The 17,936-nt window shown below is 39.4% G+C and overlaps 1 pseudogene; it reads right to left on the bottom strand.

The window, feature by feature from the left end:
* Positions 1 to 12,223: 12,223 nt before the first annotated feature.
* Positions 12,224 to 17,019, bottom strand: LOC101538211 (protein FAM136A-like; annotated as a pseudogene).
* Positions 17,020 to 17,936: the final 917 nt, after the last annotated feature.

The following is a 17,936-nucleotide window of genomic DNA, read 5'->3' on the forward strand; positions in this document are numbered from 1 at the left end:
CGGAGAATTACTAGGAGTGATTCTTGACCCACCGAAACACTGCATGAAAGAATTCACTCAAATACCAATATTTCGGTGGCCTGGAGATAGCCTCCTGGGGAAGACTCAGTAGCAGTCTCTGTCCTGTAAGTATGAGGCCAAATGTTTGACCCCTGATGTTACCTTATTTGTATCTACATGAGGTCCTATTGTTGCTTCCACTTGAAATTCTTTTTTTAAAAAAAGATTTTATTGTTGAATAAGATTATTGAATAAAATAGACTGTTACAAAGCTGTTCATGATTAAGTTTCAGTCATACAGAGTTCCAACACCCATCCTTCCACCAGTGTACATTTCCCAGCACCAGTGTCCCCATTTTTCCTACAAGTGTCCCCAGTTTTCCTACCTAGCCTGCCTCTATGCAGGCTTTTTTCTTCTCTCTGTCTCTGTCTGTCTGGCTGTCTCTTTCTCTCTCCCTTTTTTGGCCATTGTGGTTTGCAATACAGATACTGAAAAGTTATCTGATATATCTCTTTACCTACTTTTAACACTCAGTTCTTGTCCAGGATGATTATTTCCAGCTATTATTGTCATACTGGCCCCTTTTCCAACTTATCACAACAAAGTGTGTGATCTCTAGCACAAGTGTAATCCCTGAGCATTGCTATTGCTGGGTATGGCCCACAAAAAAACAAACAAACAAATCATCTGATCAGATTGAGGATTTTCACTTCTTAGGACAATTCAGACTTAAATTCTTGAAGGATCTGAGACTATAATTGTTCTTTTTTCTTAGGTTACTGCAACTTTATGTTAAATTTCTTACTGACCATAGAGTACTGAGAGGTTTCTCAGAGGGATTGTGGGACTCCATAAAAATTCTATATGCTCCCCAATTGTGCAACTATATAGGGGAATAGCAAAACCCTAAAAGATAGAGGGTATTTCTCCTCAATAACAGGGGTTTAAGTCCCCAATTTTATTTGTTTTCTGAGGGACATAAGAATCCCCAAACTGCCAGATTGTGGTCTCATATTTCACGTAAAGAGAACCATGTAGTACAAATATTATCCCTTGGAAATTAGTACCACTTAAAAATAACATTAAATTTATAGGATCAGAATATCAAAATTATTCTGGTTGATTGCTCCTTTTTTCCAATTTTCCCTATGATTGTAACAACATCATGCCTTAACTGTTGGTTCAAAGACATGCCACTCCCTTAAGGAGAGCATCATACATTTGGGGTGTATTTTTTACTAGAAATGTGAGTCTTAAGTAGTCCATTTTCATATTCTAAGTTACGAGCTACATGGTAAGATCAATGAAGTTCATGGCTCACCCAGTGACTGACTGTTTTCTGTGGAATGAATCTATTATTCAGGACCTGTGGTAAACTGAATAACTCCACTCATATTTATAAACCTATACCTCTTTGGAAACTGTGAATGTGTAAAATACACAGCAAAGGGATTTTTTCACATGTGAATAAGTCTTGAGATAAGGAGATTATCTTGGATTTCTGGATGCTGCCAATAGTGAAATCACAACTGTCCTTTATAACAGAGATGTACAGAGGAGAAGAAAAGGTCTTATGTTAACATAAGTGGAGATTGCAGTGGCACACTTTGATCACGGATAAAGGGGTCAGAGTCAAATAATGCAGGTGGTGATCCATTGAAGTGGGGAGAGTAAGATACAGCACTCTCTTCTGAGCCTCTACCCTTGCTGACAATTTAAGCTTATTACAACCTTACAACTTCTGACTACACACACACACACACACACACACATGCGCGCGCGCGCGCGCGAGCGTGCACAACACACCCCACTGCCTGAACTTTTACTATTTATTCTGACAGTCTTACCCTGGAAGACAATTGTGTAAAACAATAAGTGACTTCATTATTTGCTTAGAATGTACAAGAAATATAATCATTAATAAATAAAATTTGCACATTTATTTAAAATTTAAAAAATATTTGTGTATCATGACTCACTAACTGTTACCATGGGACTTCATACATGAGCTATTCCAGCACCACATCCCCTACACATGTCTGTTTCCCTCCACCATTGTCCCTAGGTTCCTCATACTCCCTCCCACCCCTGCGCTCAGTGTCCTACTAAAGACAAATTGTCAGTTCCTGTTGCCATTGGGGTTTTGTTATTCCTCTATATAGTTTCTTCATATCCTGCATATTAGAAAAATCCTTCTGTGTCTGCCCTTCTCCTTTGACTGGCTTCACTCAACATGAAACTCTCCAAGTCCATCCACAAGGCAGCAAAATAATTGCACATTTTAATCCCTCAAGAAATAGATTGCAATGCCTCTGGACCCCAAAATTACCATCCAGTTAAAAATTTAACTCCAGCCATATAAATCTATTTAAAATTTTAGAATTCCTGGAGCATGCAATATCTCATACTCTATCCCACTGATGTATGAAGAGTATTACACCACATTTGATGGAATGTAAAGTAGAAGGCAATCTATTTCTTTTTTATGATTTTTATACATTTTATTTTCATAAAGTAGTTCACAGTAGTTCATTACAGATAATATTCAAACACCCACCCAACAAGCTAGCATCTTCCCACCACAATAAGAGGGAAGTGTGTGAAGGTTGTTGTATTTCATCCTGGGACCATTTAAGCCCGTATATACAAGAATACAAGCAAATATGTTAAAACCAAACACACTTGTGCTACTTTAGGTACATCAGTGGGCTAGAGTATAAGAGGTTGCGTGGCCACATTTGTGGCTGCGCATTCCAGGGAATACTGAATCACTCTCTTCCGGGAGTTTTATTTTAGTCTCTGGATCTTGGCCGTTGATGAGATTACATAGCGCAGGGGGCAGTTTGTGGGTGTGGCTGCCAAGCTACTGGAAAACTGGGGATCTGGGTGGAGGAGCTCAGTCCTGATCCAAGCAGATTTGGAGATCAGAAGGCAATCTATTTCGACCAAAAAATATATGTATATACTAGCACACAAAGGTTAACTTGTAACAACATGTTAGTAATCGCTTAAACATGGGCTTAATGGCTCCATGGAGAGATATTACAGTCTTCACACACTTTCCTCTAAGGAAACTTTTGGGGATCATTTTTAATAAATTATTCATAACACACAATACAAAATAAATAATTTAGGGCTAGGTTTGTGTGGTGGTGGGAAAATTTGAAATAGTGGTAGTGGGATGGTGTAATGGTGTTGGGACTGGTGTTGGAATATTGAATGTAATAAATTTTGTGATCAACTTTATAAAAATAAAAATTTAAAAAAAGAAACAATTGTATCAGTGATGACTCAGTTTTTCCCAATTTTCTCTTTCCCCAGGTTGAAACTTTCAAATTGATACTCTACCTTGATATAAATTATTATAAATTAAATTCATATCATAAATTCATATTTGGATCAGTGGGCTATTCTGATGATCATTGGTGCACATAAATAGACTTACTGACTGTATTAGTAATTTTCAACCTGTAGAACTTCACTGACCCCAGGATGGCAATTTAAAATCACTGGTCTATATCCTCGATTTACTAAAAGTGTTCAGAAGGTAATCCTTTAACAGTCAAGTAGTAAATAATTTTAAATTATTCACTGATTGTGAATTTTAAAAAGAACATAGAAAGGAAATTATACAATGGATGTTACTAAAGAACACTGAGAGCTTAATAATTATTATTTTAAGAAAAACAAAATATTTAAGATGCAAAATATAATATGAAAGTAGCATAAAAGTCAGCAACATAAATGACATAAGCACACAAAAGATGCACATCATTATTAGTAATCAAAAAAATGAAAACTAAAGCCACAATAAGACACTACTATACTAAAATGATTAAAACAGCTAAAATTTTAAATGATTATCAGTACTATGTGTGCGGTAAGGATTACCACAAGATAGAACTTTCATACATTGCTGGTGGGAATATAAAATGATGGAGCTACTTGGGAAAAAGCTCAATAGACTCTTATATAGCTAAATATAGAATTATAATATGAACCAGCAACAAGATTTTGTATATTAATCCAAGTGAAATAAAAACATGCAGTGTAGCACTGTCATCCCGTTGTTCATTGATTTGCTTGAGCAGGTACCAGTAACATCTTCATTATGAGACTTGTTGTTACTGCTTTTGGCATATCGAATATGCCACAGGGAGTTTGTCAGGCTCTGCCATGCAGACGTGATACTCTCCATAGCTTGCCGGGCTTTCCAAGAGGGGTGGAGGAATTGAACCAGGGTCAGCTGAGTGCAAAGCACATGCCTTACCCACTGTGCTATCTCTCCAGTCCAATAAAAATATAGCTCTACATAAATATTGAGTATAAATGATAACAGTATATTTTATTCTTTGGGGACCACGTTCTGTGGTATTCATGGATCACTCCTTGTTTCATGCTCAGGGCTCACTTCTGGCAATTTTGGGGGGCCATTTGTGGTTCAGGGATTGAACTGAGGTCAGTGTTACATAAGACACGTGCTTCATCCCTCTACGATCTCTCCGGACCAGAAGACAATAACTTTAATCAAAATAGCTGGAGATTTTTTTTTAAGTTGGAAACAACCCAAATATCCATGACAGATGAATAAATAAACAAGCACTGGCATGTTAATAAATAAAGTACAACTCAGAAATATAAAATGAGAGGAGGAAGGACAAGATGGTGGGCAAGGAGTCTGGAGAACTGCACAGGACTGTAAATTCAGTAAAGCAGAAGCAGCAAACGGATTTCATGAGAGAACTTGCAGGGAAAGAGAAGTGCAAGTACTGAGTGCCCTAGAAAATTGCCTGTATGAATAAGAGTGATTCAGTAAACTACTGAGCTGCAGGAACTGAGAAAGGAGAGAAGGAAAGAAGTTGCAAGAGAGGTGCTGTGACCTCCTGGGTTGGTGGTGGAAGCTTGCGGTGGGAGCAAAGGGAGTGCAGTGGGTGGGGGCCGGAGCGATAGCACAGTGAGCAGGGCGTTTGCCTTGCACACGACTCACCCGGGTTCGATCCCCAGCATCTCATATGGTTTCTGAGCACCGCCAGGAGTGATTCCTGAGTGGAGAGCCAGGAGTAACCCCTGAGCACCGCCGAGTGTGACATCCAAAGAAAACAAACGAAAAAAGAGTGCAGTGGGTTCCAGATGCACCCAAGTACTTTTCATCAATCCAAAGGTTCAAAGCACAGGTGGGAAGCTGGTTCAGCATCTACTAGAGAGGTCCTTTAAAAAGAGGAGGAGTGCGATCGGAAGTCCATGCCAGTGTAAGTAGGAATAGGCACCGAGAGCAATATTGGCAAGCACCAAAGGAGGCTTCTGACACTAAGTGATGTCAGACAAATATAAACAATAGCACCCTTCCCAGGAGTCCTAGTTTAGGGCTGGCATGTGAATAAGCTGAGTCAAAATACAGTGGATTCTGAAAGGTCAGTGATTCAAAGTCAGGGACTGAAGCTAATGATCCAGGTTAAGTTACTAGGAACTTCATCCACATTACATCCTCGGACACAGTAGATGTAATGAAGAAGCAGATGCTCACCAAGCTTAATGAGTAAAGATCATATTCCTGATTCTACCATTGCCAACCAGTTCTATACCCACTTTGACAATGAATTCTTAGAGATCATGATAAAGATGTTTAATAAGCTCAAAGAAATGATTGTGTAGCTCCTCAATAAGGCACAAGTAAGTATGAGGGAGGAAATGAAAAAAGTGCAGTGGCTGAAGAGCTTGGTTAGTGAAAAAAAATGTTAAGTGGAAAGTGCCAGCATCAGTCTGACAGAAGATGAGGAACAAGTCAGCTATCAAAGACAAGATGCAGGAACTCTTTAGGAAAGAGAAGAATATGGTAAAAGTCTGAAAAGACATAAATCACAGAAATAATGGGATAAGTGCAAGAGGAATTACATAACAATCCTAGGCTCTTCTGAGGGATAGAAAGAAGAGATTAATAAAGATTTACTAGCCAATAAAATCATAACTAAGAATTTACTAGAGGTAAGGACTTCATGCACCAAGATCCATAAAAGCTCAAAGGATTCCAGCCAAAATGAACTTAAATAGAAACACTCCAAAACGTAGTGTAATTTAATAACAAAGCCAAATATAGAGACAGATTATTGAAAGCAGAAAGATTAAAGAAGGAATTTATATACAAAGGATTTCTCATAAGATACAACATATCCATCAAATGAGTTTCTACATTACAGAAAGGAATAGTGGTATATGAATAAAATATTTATAAACAAAACCAAAAAATACCTGAATGAAATAAACAAATCATCAAGAATATTCTCTCCAGTTAGGACATTATTCAAATTTGAATAAATGATATAAATCCTCAGGGATAAGGAACAGTTTAAGAAGTTCGTAACCATGAAACCAATTTTATAAGCAGCATTTAATTCTCTTCTTTTTAAGGACAAGAAATACCTCGCAAACACTCATGATTTTTATAAAATGAATTTAATATATCTTTTATCTTAATAATGGCAATAAATTCCTCCATCTCAATAATGTCACTTATCAGCAATGGCCTGAGATTACCAACCAGGACATACAAAGTGGCAGGATAAATAAAAAGGAAAAACTGAAGCCAACTTTTTGCTGCATGCAAGAGACACATCTAAACAGTCATAGTAAAACAGATACAAAGTCAAAGAATAGAAAACAATCTTACATACAATTGCATAAAATAGTCTGGGGTAGCCATGTCATATCATACAGTACAATCTTCAAATTACAAGAGATTATAAAGACAGGGATAATCATAATTTACTGATGGGGGCTCTGTACATCAAGAAGAATTTACACTCCTAAGTATAGATGCACCATTATGGTGAACTTTTACGGTGAACCATTATGATTCTTAAAGCAATTGCTAATAGAACTAAGGAAAGATATTGATAGCAACACAATATCAATAGGAGTTTTGGGCATTCCTTTTCACTGCTGGATATATAAAATGTCAATATGGTAAGACTGACTTGAAAGGAAGAAATAGAAGAGATGGTGCTTTATAGACTTGCATAGGACTATTCAGCCCACTAGGTGAGTACCCATTTTTCTTTATTGCACAGGGTACATTCTTTAAGATAAACTGCAATCTGGGAAACATAAGAGCAAGAACATGAAAATTGTATCAACTATCTTCTCAGACCTCTATGCTTTGAAGGTGGAAATTAATCAAAAATAGAAACTGGGGAAAAACTAAAACAAACAAAACACTTGTAAAAAAGACCTTACAATCAGTGAGTCCAAGTCCAAGTCCAAGGAGAAATTAAAAGATTCTTGGAAACAATTTGAAATGAAGACATTACATGCCAAGACATGGGACACAGAAAATGAGGTCTATGAAGGAAGGTCATAGCAGCACAAGCCTTCATCGAAAAATAAAAATGACTCAAACAACTTTACGGTACAGCTTAAGTAACCAAAAATATAACAACAAAGTAGCCCAAAGTAATAAGAAGGAAGAGAATAATAAAGCTTAGAGTGGAGATCAACAAAATAGAAACAAATGAAATGATGCAGAATATCAATAAAACCAAGAACTAGTTTTTAAAAGCATAAACAAAATCAACAAACCATTAGCTTGATTCACAGAAAAAGAAAGAGAAAACTAAACAAATCAGAAATTGAAGCAAAAGATGTTACAATAGAGGCCACACACACAAATCAAAGAATCAGAAAAAATGACTATGAAAATCTTAATTGGGGGAAGGACATACCCCATTCACAATTGTGCTTCAAAAAAAAAAAACCAAGCATCTGGAAATTAGCTTAACAAAAGAGTTGAAACTTTTCTACAAAGAAAATTATGCCACTATTAACAGAATAGAAGACACACAGAAATGGAAACAGATCCCTACTCATGGGTTACAAGGATTGAGATTTTCTATCCTATGACTTGAGAAATAAAACAGGGGTAAAGATTTTTGCCTTGTTTGTGGCCAACCCCACTTTGATCCCTGACACTGTATATGGTCCCCTGAGCATTCTAGAAGTGATCCCTGAGCATAGAGTCAAGAATAAGCTCTAAACATTGCTAGGTTGCCCCCTAAGAGTTGGAGCAAATAGATTCTCTTTTATGAATGGTGATGAAAAACTAGTCGGTCACATGTTTAAAAACAAGTGCTTAGGTACCTGTCTCATACCATGCACGAATGTCAGCTTAAAATGCACTATATAGACCTGATATCAGACCTGAACCCATAAATTATATTGAGGAAAAACATAAGCAGAGCCCTTCATGATATTGAATCTGGAGACATTTTAATGACTTGATGCCATTAGCCAAGGAAAGGGAAGCAAAGATTAACAAATGGGATTGCATCAAATTAAGAAACTGCAAAATTCTGCACTGCAAAATAAGTGATAACTAGAATTAAAAGACTGCCCAGAGATTAGGAGAAAATAACTGTCTTCCACTCTCTAAAAAGGGGTTAATATCTAAAATATATAAAAGGACTGACAGAACTTAGCAAGGAAAAAAATCAATCCTTTTCAGAAAGGGAAAGAAGAAATGAAGTTTCATCAATGAAGATATACAGATGAACAATAAATAGCACTGTAGTGCTGCTGTCCTATTGTTCATTGATTTGCTCGAGCGGGCACCAGTAACGTCTCCATTGTGAGACTTGTTGTTACTGTTTTTTGGCATATCAAACATGCCACAGGTAGCTTGCCAGGTTCTCCCGTGAGATGGGATACTCTCGTAGTTTGCTGGGCTCTCCAAGAGGGACGGAAGAATCGAACCCGGGTCAGCCACTTCCAAGGCAAATGTCCTATCTGCTATGCTATCACCGTTGCAGCCAGAGAGAGATAGTACAGTGGATAAGGTGTTTGCTTTGCATACAGTTAATCTGGGTTCAATCCCCAACATCCTTTATGGTTCCCTGAGCACTGCCAGGCCAGAGTAATTCCTAAGTGTGGAGCCAGGAGAAATCCCTGAGCATGACCAGGTGTGGCCCCAAAACAAAAACTAACAAACCAACAAACAAAAGGTCTGTATCACTGGTAATCAGGGAAATGCAAATCGAAACAATGAGATATGACCAATGAGACTGATACACATCAAAAAGAACAAAAACTACCAGTGTTGGCATGGATGTGAAGGGAAATGGAACACTCATCTCTTACTGGTGAGAATGTTGATTAGTTCAGCCTTTTTGGCAAACAATGTGGGCACTCCTTAAAAAACTAAGAATTGAGCTTCCCTTAGACCCTTCAATTACACTATCTACTTCAAAAGTTCAAACACTCTATTCAGAAAAGACAAGAGCTCCTAGATTCATTCCAACTGTTCACAATAGTCACAACCTGAAAGCAGCCCAAGTGTTCAAGAACAGATGATTAGAAAACTATGGTATATACCCACGGTAGAATACTTCTTGGAGATAAGAAAAGATGAAATCATGCAGTTTGCCTCAATGTGGATGGAACTGAAAGGTATCATGCTGAGTAAAGTTAGCCAGAAGAAGAGGAACAGATATAGGTTGATTTGTCTTATATGTAAGATTTATTAAAAACATAGTTAGGAACTATTAAATGGCCCAAAAATAATCTAAGAAGTTGTCCAGAGAACTCTTAAGGTGGGGGAAGATGGTGGGCACAAGTTAAGGAGGGGTCCTGAGACAATGGGATATACAGAAACGAACACTCTGTGTGGTGACTGTGTTTCTGAAACATCGTATGCATGAAACCCTATCATTTGCAGTATTTGAAATCAAGGTGATTAAAATAAAATTTTTTTTTAAAAATTTAAATCTTATTTATTTTTTAGAACCAAGTCACTAGGAAAATATATCACAATCTTCAACAGCAAACAGACAGACTGATAATATCAAGTAAAACAATGGTAAAAAGGCAAGGCCCTCACCAAAATGATAAGGCACTGGTACTGGGGTAATGAAGGATGTACAGCCCCAGGCAAAAGTGTATTTGCTGAATGGATTGTTTTTCTTTGCTCTAAAGCAGTCACAACTCCTGCCAACCCCTAGCTACTTGCTTTTTCTCTCTGTTGCCAAGGGATTGCTTCCCTAGGGCTCTGTTATTTTAGGGGGCCAGTGCACAACATGCAATGCTGAGTTTAGGCTTTCACTGCATTCCCCATGAAAGCCAGGTTTTTCTAGCCCCAGTCAAACTCTTTCAGCAGTGAGGAGTTGCTCTATCACTGTTCATTCTTGTACATTGGTATACACCCAAACAACGCCCCTCTCTCTCCCAGGGAGAGTGTCTCAGTTGCACTCAGTTGCAGAGAGCCTTGGTTCCATTCTGGCAGCCAGTAAGAGAGAAGCTCTGCCTCAGACTCACAGGTTTCTGCAGTCTCCAAGCTGAAAGATGCAAAGCTGGAAAACTTCAAGTAGTTGTACATTCACATTGTGATGGCCACAAATAGACACAGAGAACTTCAAAGTTCTTAAACAAACTATCTTTGTTCCCCAGCTGTGTCTGTAGGATTACATAGCCTCAGGTAGCTTAGGTTTATTGGGTTATTCCCTTTACAGTGCTCCCATTCCTCTTTGTTTATTTGTAGCTTCTTTCTTAGTGTTCTGTTGACTTGTAAATATTGTTTTTCTCTTCTCCTTGCGTCCTTTGCATAGTTTATTCAGAGCAATGTCTTTTTTGTATGGACACAGGAAGACTTAGCAAATGCTATGCTTTTGTAACCTGGAAGTCATTTGACTCTACATGATATTTTCCTCCTAGGCATCTGTTCTCTCGACCTAAGCCTCAGCTGCCCTTACTTCCTAGCACCCCCAAAAGCAGGGTCCCGGCGAGGGACGAAACGGACCCAGGGCAAGTGGTGAGTTGTGTGCTACCCTGGCATCGAGATGGGCCTGGCCAAAGTGCCTAATGCTTAACTATAAGTTAAGAGCTTGATCATGGACAAATGTTGTCATGATCCAAACAGTGATAACTAGATTTGGACCCTGCTAGGGTGAGGAATGATTAATCTGGCCTGAGTGCTGTGGTCTGAGTCTGTGGCAAGATGTTCCCAGGAGAGCTGCCTTGCAAGCCTCAATGTATCTCTTGCTCTGTCCATACAAAAATAACTAGTATTAAGATGTTAATAAGTGTTTGGACTAAGGAAAGGAAAAAAACCTTAAGAGTCAGGAAGGGCTTTGGAATGCCCTGCCCTCAGGAAGGGCTTTCTTATGTTGATTTTGCTACCAGGCTGGGGGTAGCCTAGAGGGAAGGTGGGAGAGACAAGTAGGAGGAGAGACCGAGAGAAGCGAGAAAGGCTGGAGTAGATCCAGAGAGAGGATGGAGCTGGGAGTGCGGAGATGAGAAAGATGGAAGATTGAATAAACGGTAACTAATCAGCAACCAGCTTGATCCTCGTTCTTCCCTTGCCAGTCCTTGGCCAACGGCTATCCCGATCCAGCCCATACACAGCGGTTCCAGAGCACCGAACTCGGGTGATGAGACAGAGCCGCATGGAGAGCCCGCGAGTGCATACCCCCTCGAGCCTTAGTTTTTTACATGTGTCTTAAACCAATTTCCTGCTCTTGCATATAAAATAAAACCAAGCAAAATACAGACCTGGTCCCCCGCCCCCGCGCCCCACCCCTAAATTAGAGACCTCATGGAGTTTTGCTTTACCAGTTTATGAAAAAAGATGCGGTGATCTTTATGGTCAACAGGAGCTTGGAACAAACACCTTCCTTCATTCTCCTTAAGATCACTGGCACATGAGAGGAATTTGCCAGCTTCCTGGTACCCAACTGAGTGCTAAGAAGCAGGAGAACTATGATCTGGTATGAGAGCTCCTACAGACAGGACAAGCACTTGCCACAGATATTTAGGTTCTTAAATGTCTCCTATGTTATCTCTGATCCAAACTTAAGCACCAGTTTTTTCCTTTCTCACTTTTTAAATTTTTTTTGCTTTTTGGGTCACACCTCGTGATGCACAGGGGTCACTCCTGGCTCTGCACTCAGAAATTAACCCTGGCGGTTCTCAGGGGATCATATGGGATGCTGGGAATCGAACCCAGGTCGGCCGCGTGCAAGGCAAATGCCCTACCTGCTGTGCTATCGCTCCAGCCCTCCTTTTTTCACTTCTAAGACTGGAAAAATAAAGGAACCAGTATCCAGAGGCAAGTAACCAGCCTTAAACTTGCTGCCTTCCTTATTTTCTTCATTTGTTGACACTGTTTAAAAAGACCAACATTCCCATTTCTCTCTTTCAGAGACTCCTGCCCTTAGTGTCCATGGCTGGAGACACAGACTTCTATTTTGCAGTGGATGAGAGAGACCCTTTCATCTTCTTGGTCATGGTTGGGATGAGATGCATGTGGTCATCCACACATTTGGTCACACAATTCTCCAGCTGTCGTTTCGCCTGAAGCTCTTTACTCCCTGCATCCATTGAATCTTTGGCTTTGTCATTGCAATGCATGGTGCATTGGGCCAGTCAGTCCTGGGACTTCTCCAGCTCCCCCGTCACCAGGGCCCGGACTTGGGCCAGCAGTGCAGGGATGTACTGGTGCACCTGCTGCATGGTCGCCTGGGTGCCCTCACAGCAGCTGGAACTGCACCGGAACTTGACACTCTGCATCTTCCAGATGTCCTCATGCTTCAGGCCCTTCACCAGGAAGTCCACCGCCTCCTGCACCCGGAGATGCTGCACCTCCGCGGTGAGGACCCCACCCACTGTGCCGGCGCCCACATGGACTCTTGCTCACCGGCCCGCCCCTAGCCCTCCACTTCATGGGTCTGAAATAAAAGGGGCTAAACAGGCACTTGCTTAAAGAAGATATACTGATGGACAGCAGGTAAATTTAAAAGTGCCACCGCTGTGCTCATGACTGCTCTCCACACACTCAGGATTTAAATGTTTAAATCAAAAGAGCTATGCTAGGAGTATCACGTCTCACTCAAGTGAGAGAAGGAATCTGGAGTTCCGACTTCCATCGATGATCAAGAATCAGGGATGCTGTCTCATTTGCCAAGATATCAAAAATCAGATGCGCTGGACATGTAATGCGCTTCAGAGACGATCGCTGGACTAGAGCTGTTCCTGACTAGATTCCACCGGACGTCAAAAGACTGCGTTGCCCCGCCCACCAATGAGATGGTCAGACTTCTTCGTCAAAACCCTGAATGAACGGTTTGAGGCACTTCCTGTTCCTGGAGCGAGCAGATATCATTGGGCTACACTAGCACGCGGCAGGGACGTTGCTGGCTCCCGCTGGAGCAAATCGAAGATCAATGGGAAGACAAGTGATACAAGTAATCTATATATGCAGTGACATAGATGACTTCAAAAACTGTAGCACTGTAGCACTGTCATCCCGTTGTTCATTGATTTGCTCAAGCAGGCACTAGCAATGCTACTCTCCATTGTGAGACTTGTTACTGTTTTTGGCATATCAAAAATGCACCGGTAGCTTGCCGGGCTCTGCCGTGTGGGTGGGATACTCTTGGTAGCTTTCTGGGATCTCCAAGAGGGACAGAGGAATCGAACCCAGGTCAGCCGCATGCAAGACAAATGCTCTACCTGCTTTGGTAGATAAGATAGAATACATAATGTTGATTCCAGTAATGTAAAATTTTGCAAATGCAAAATTTCTTAAGTAGCAGGATGTGGACCAATGCTGCATGGGTTTATCAGGGGTAGTGTTAATTTTCAATGAGCACAGAGATCGTTTTGGAGTGATACAAATATTTCACTTTTTTATTACAATATGTCTTAGTTCTCATATATGGATCATAGCAGGTAGCATTCAGGCAGTTTATTTCCTTCAGTCCTCCATACCTGTATGTTTTGTAAACATTTGGTTTATCTATTCTGGGTCATCAAAGAATGAATTTCATAGCACTTACTGTCTGGAATACCTGTGACATTCCTTACTATTGATAGTTCTCAATTGGCATTAAAAATATTCCAAAGAGAACATAATTCCGTTTACCTTTTGTTTTTCTGTAGGGGTAGAAGTTATCTAATACATTGAATTTGAGATACTAAGGTGAGTATTTAGTGACAAGATAAAGCTTCATTAATTATTGTAGCATAGTAAAATCTGTATGTGTAAAAGCAAAAATAATGTTGGATTCTGCATTCGCAATATAAAACAAAATTTAATTTGGTTTCTGATGATCACAAAGATATATCTATATATTTAGATATCTAATATTTGGTTAAGTACAGAATGGAAAATTAACTGTGCTTTTTCTCCTAAAGGGATGGTTTATTTCTTTTTCGCCTTCAACTATTCAAAATTTCATCACAATCATATTGAATCAAAATATTTTATTGAATTCTTTAAACATTTGATCTGATCTTTAGGGACTTGCTCAGAACTGCAGTTTGTATCATGAATAATTTAAACTGAAGGCATCGTGATTCAATAGATACAATATTAAACTTTCTTTTAGCATCATTTTTCTTCATAAAGTCAGCAACTTCTGAGACATAATTTTGTTATAAATTCCCCATTTGAGGAACAAATAATAGGAGGAGAAACAATAAGAGTAATCCTATCATAAATATAAACATGATTTCCCATTCACATTCATAGAACATTATCAGAAACTTTTAATGTTTCATGCTTGTTTGCCTAAAAATCTAGTGGTGTTTCATAAGGAAACCTATTTGTTCCTCCAATAGTAACCTCTCTTTCTTTTCTTTATTGAATTAGACATTTAATTATATAATCCTAACCATCTAGCTAGCTACTTTGGGTTTCTGTTTGTTTTATTTTGCTTGCTGTGCAGGGATTGAACCCAGAGCCTCACACATGCAAGGCAAGTGCTCTATTGTAGAACTCCATCCCTGCCTCCAGCAAGCCATTTCTATTGCTAGCTACCGTATACAATAAACATTTTGTCTTTAATCCTCTTCATCAGTTAATTGCAAGTTTCCAGATGCTATCTACATATCCATTTTCAATCTGGAAATTTGGGGTGATAGAAGGAAACACAATTTTAAAAACATGCAAGTCAAGGCTGGAATGATAGCACAGGAGGTAGGGTGTTTGCCTTGCACAAGGCCAACCCAGGTTTGATTCCCAGCATCCCATATGGTCCTCCGAGCAACGCCAGAAGTAATTACTGAGTGCATGAGCCAGGAGTAACCCCTGTGCATCACTGGGTGTGACCCAAAAAGCAAAAAACAACAACAACAAAAAATCAGGCAGGTGCCCCAGATTACTGACCCAAAGGGAACTTCAAATTTTTGATTTATTGAGTCATGATATTGAATATGTGATATGATTTTATAGTATAGAATATTGAGATAATAATGATCTAATTATTTCCCTTGTAAAACTAAAGAAGCAACAATTATGAGCACACGTTCTTATATTTTAGGGAGGACTATAATTACAAGGAGAGGAACAGAAATGATTAGGGGGATTTAGAAGAGATCAATTAGAAGAGATCAATTTAGAAGAGAGGGGGAAAAAACTCACTGAAGACTTATCAACTAAGATGACAATTCGGTGGGCTCTGCCACAACTCAACTGATTAAAAATATCTGGAGAGTGAGACTTGGTCATTTGAGATGTTTAAAAACCTCTCCGGGGAATTATGGAGTCTAAAGTTTGAGATCCTGGGCCTTAAGTGATAGGGCATGTGTGTGATGTGCTTAAGTAGGCGAAAGGTACCAGAACTAGAGAAGCACAGAACAATAATTTGGTCAGAAAAACGCCTGGAGAGAAGGAAGAAAGGATTATGTCTGGTTTGGTTTTATGATCCCAAGGGCCTAGAAACACCAGGCTAAATAGGGATGTTTTTGAGTAGGAAGTGCATAGCTACTACAGCTTTTTCCTTAAAGAACTTCTTCAACTATTGTGTGGTTTAAAATTGTTCCCTGGCACAGGGTGAGCTGACACTATGTAAGTAAGAGATAGACAGGTTGACTAAATTTGGGCAAATCGAGTTGGTTACATAAGCACATCCGGAATAACACTGAACTGAGCCAGAGCAACTGGTGAGGAAAAGAAGAGAGACTGAGTTTGAAGGATTGTTTTATGAATGGACTCAATTGTTCAAGTTCCATTTTATGGGTCCTAAATTTTAGCTCTCCTAAATACTAGTGGTTTTCAGAGAGACTGAGAGGAGAGACTTAGTGTTTGACCAAGAATTAGACTCATTAACTACAATCTAATAACTTTGAGTGCTTAGGAGACCTAGAAAACTGAAAGAAAATAGAAAAGTAAAAGAAGAACAGTTAAAAATTTTGTGGATTTCAGGGTTCTGCATTAGCAGTGATCTTTTCAGACATTTCAAAATTGACAAGCACTTGAAAGGAGCAAAAAGCAGGGCTTCGAAGAGCTTAAGAGAGTGTTGGAGTTTGAGAGTTATCAGAGGCTGTAATTACATCCTGATAAACCAGGTAAAGGTTATAGATTGTGTGTATGTGTGTATGTGTGTGTGTTGAGGTGGCAAAATAATGTCGGCAATTCAATCAGAGAAATAATGGCAGAAACCAGAAACCATGTTCAAAAAATCTGTGGTAATTACCTTTAAAGAAGAGGAGGTCCTCAATGATAGATGGATTGACAGTGCGATGTAACACTTAAGACCAGGAACTCTGCAGTTGCAATGGGTCTAACACAGAGAATCAGCTCGTTCTTTTTAAAGTGAGAATCTCAAGGTCCTTCAGAGAATTCAATGGGGTAAGCATTTAACGTAGGGTCTAGCACATGAGTTACTCAATGGAGGTGAATTCCTATTATCTTTAAATTTTTTCATTTACTTCCATCTGGTGCTTTTCTTTTTCTTCAAAATTTTATTTTACTAAAGTACCACGAATTACAAAGATATTCATGGCTGGGTTTTTGACATAGAATGTTCCATCACCAACCTCACTACCAGTGTTAACTCCCCTATCCCAGTGTTCCCAGATTGCCTCTCCTACCCACCCACCCCAGTCCCAGCTTACCAACTTGACAAGCACTTTTAAAATTTGGTTATTAAAGTTTGGATCTCAAACTGTGTTGTTGACTCTATGGTTTGGATATATAGCTCTATCATTCTTTAACATCACCAATTTACCTGAGTCTCCTTGAGCCTTAGCCCCATTGCTTCTCATCTCTCTCTACTCCCCATTCCCCTTCACTTCTATTTCTTTCCTTCTCCTCCCTGTACTCTGGGGCCAAAGATGATCTAGGTATGTTCTCCTTAAACCAGTGTATTTCCTTATCCAGGATAACTTAAATTTTTAAGTGAAAAGTTAGTTACTAATAAGTCCTTCTTTTGAATATTTAAAAAAAACTATTAGTGAATCACCGTTACAGACTTACAAGTTTTTGTGCTTGTGTTTCAGTCATACAATGCTTGAGTACCCATCCTTCCACCAATGCCCATTCTCCACCACTGATGATCCCAGTATCCTTCCCATGCCCCATCCCATGCCCCCACCCCACCCCACCTCTGTGGCACAGCATTCCCTTTTATTCTCTCTCTCCTTTTAAGTGTTGTGGTTTGCAACAGAGGTGTTCAGTGGCCATCGTGTTTGATCTATAGTCTACTTTCAGTGCGCATCTCCCATCCCCTGCGGGTCCTCGAACCACACTTGACCTGGTGTTCCCTTCTCCATCTGAGCTGCATTTTCCTCCAGCATGTGAGGCCAGCTTCCAACCCGTGAAGCCAACCTCCTGGTACTTATCTCTACTATTCTTGGGTGCTAGTCTCCCATTCTGTTACTTTATATTCTACAGATGAGAGCAATCTTTTTAAGTGTGTTTCTCTCTTTTTTGACTCATTTCACTTAGCATGATACTTTCCATGTTGATCCACTTATATGCAAAGTTCATTACTTCATCTTTTCTAACAGCTACATAGTATTCTATTGTGTAGATGTACCAAAGTTTCTTTAACCAGTCATCTGTTCTTGGGCACTCGGGTTTTTCCAGATTCTGGCTATTGTAAACAGTGCTGCAATGAACATTTGAGTGCAGATGTCATTTCGACTATACATTTTTTGCCTCTCCGGGATA

Source organism: Sorex araneus, chromosome 6, assembly GCF_027595985.1.
Source record: "Sorex araneus isolate mSorAra2 chromosome 6, mSorAra2.pri, whole genome shotgun sequence".
NCBI classification, from domain to species: Eukaryota; Metazoa; Chordata; class Mammalia; order Eulipotyphla; family Soricidae; genus Sorex; species Sorex araneus.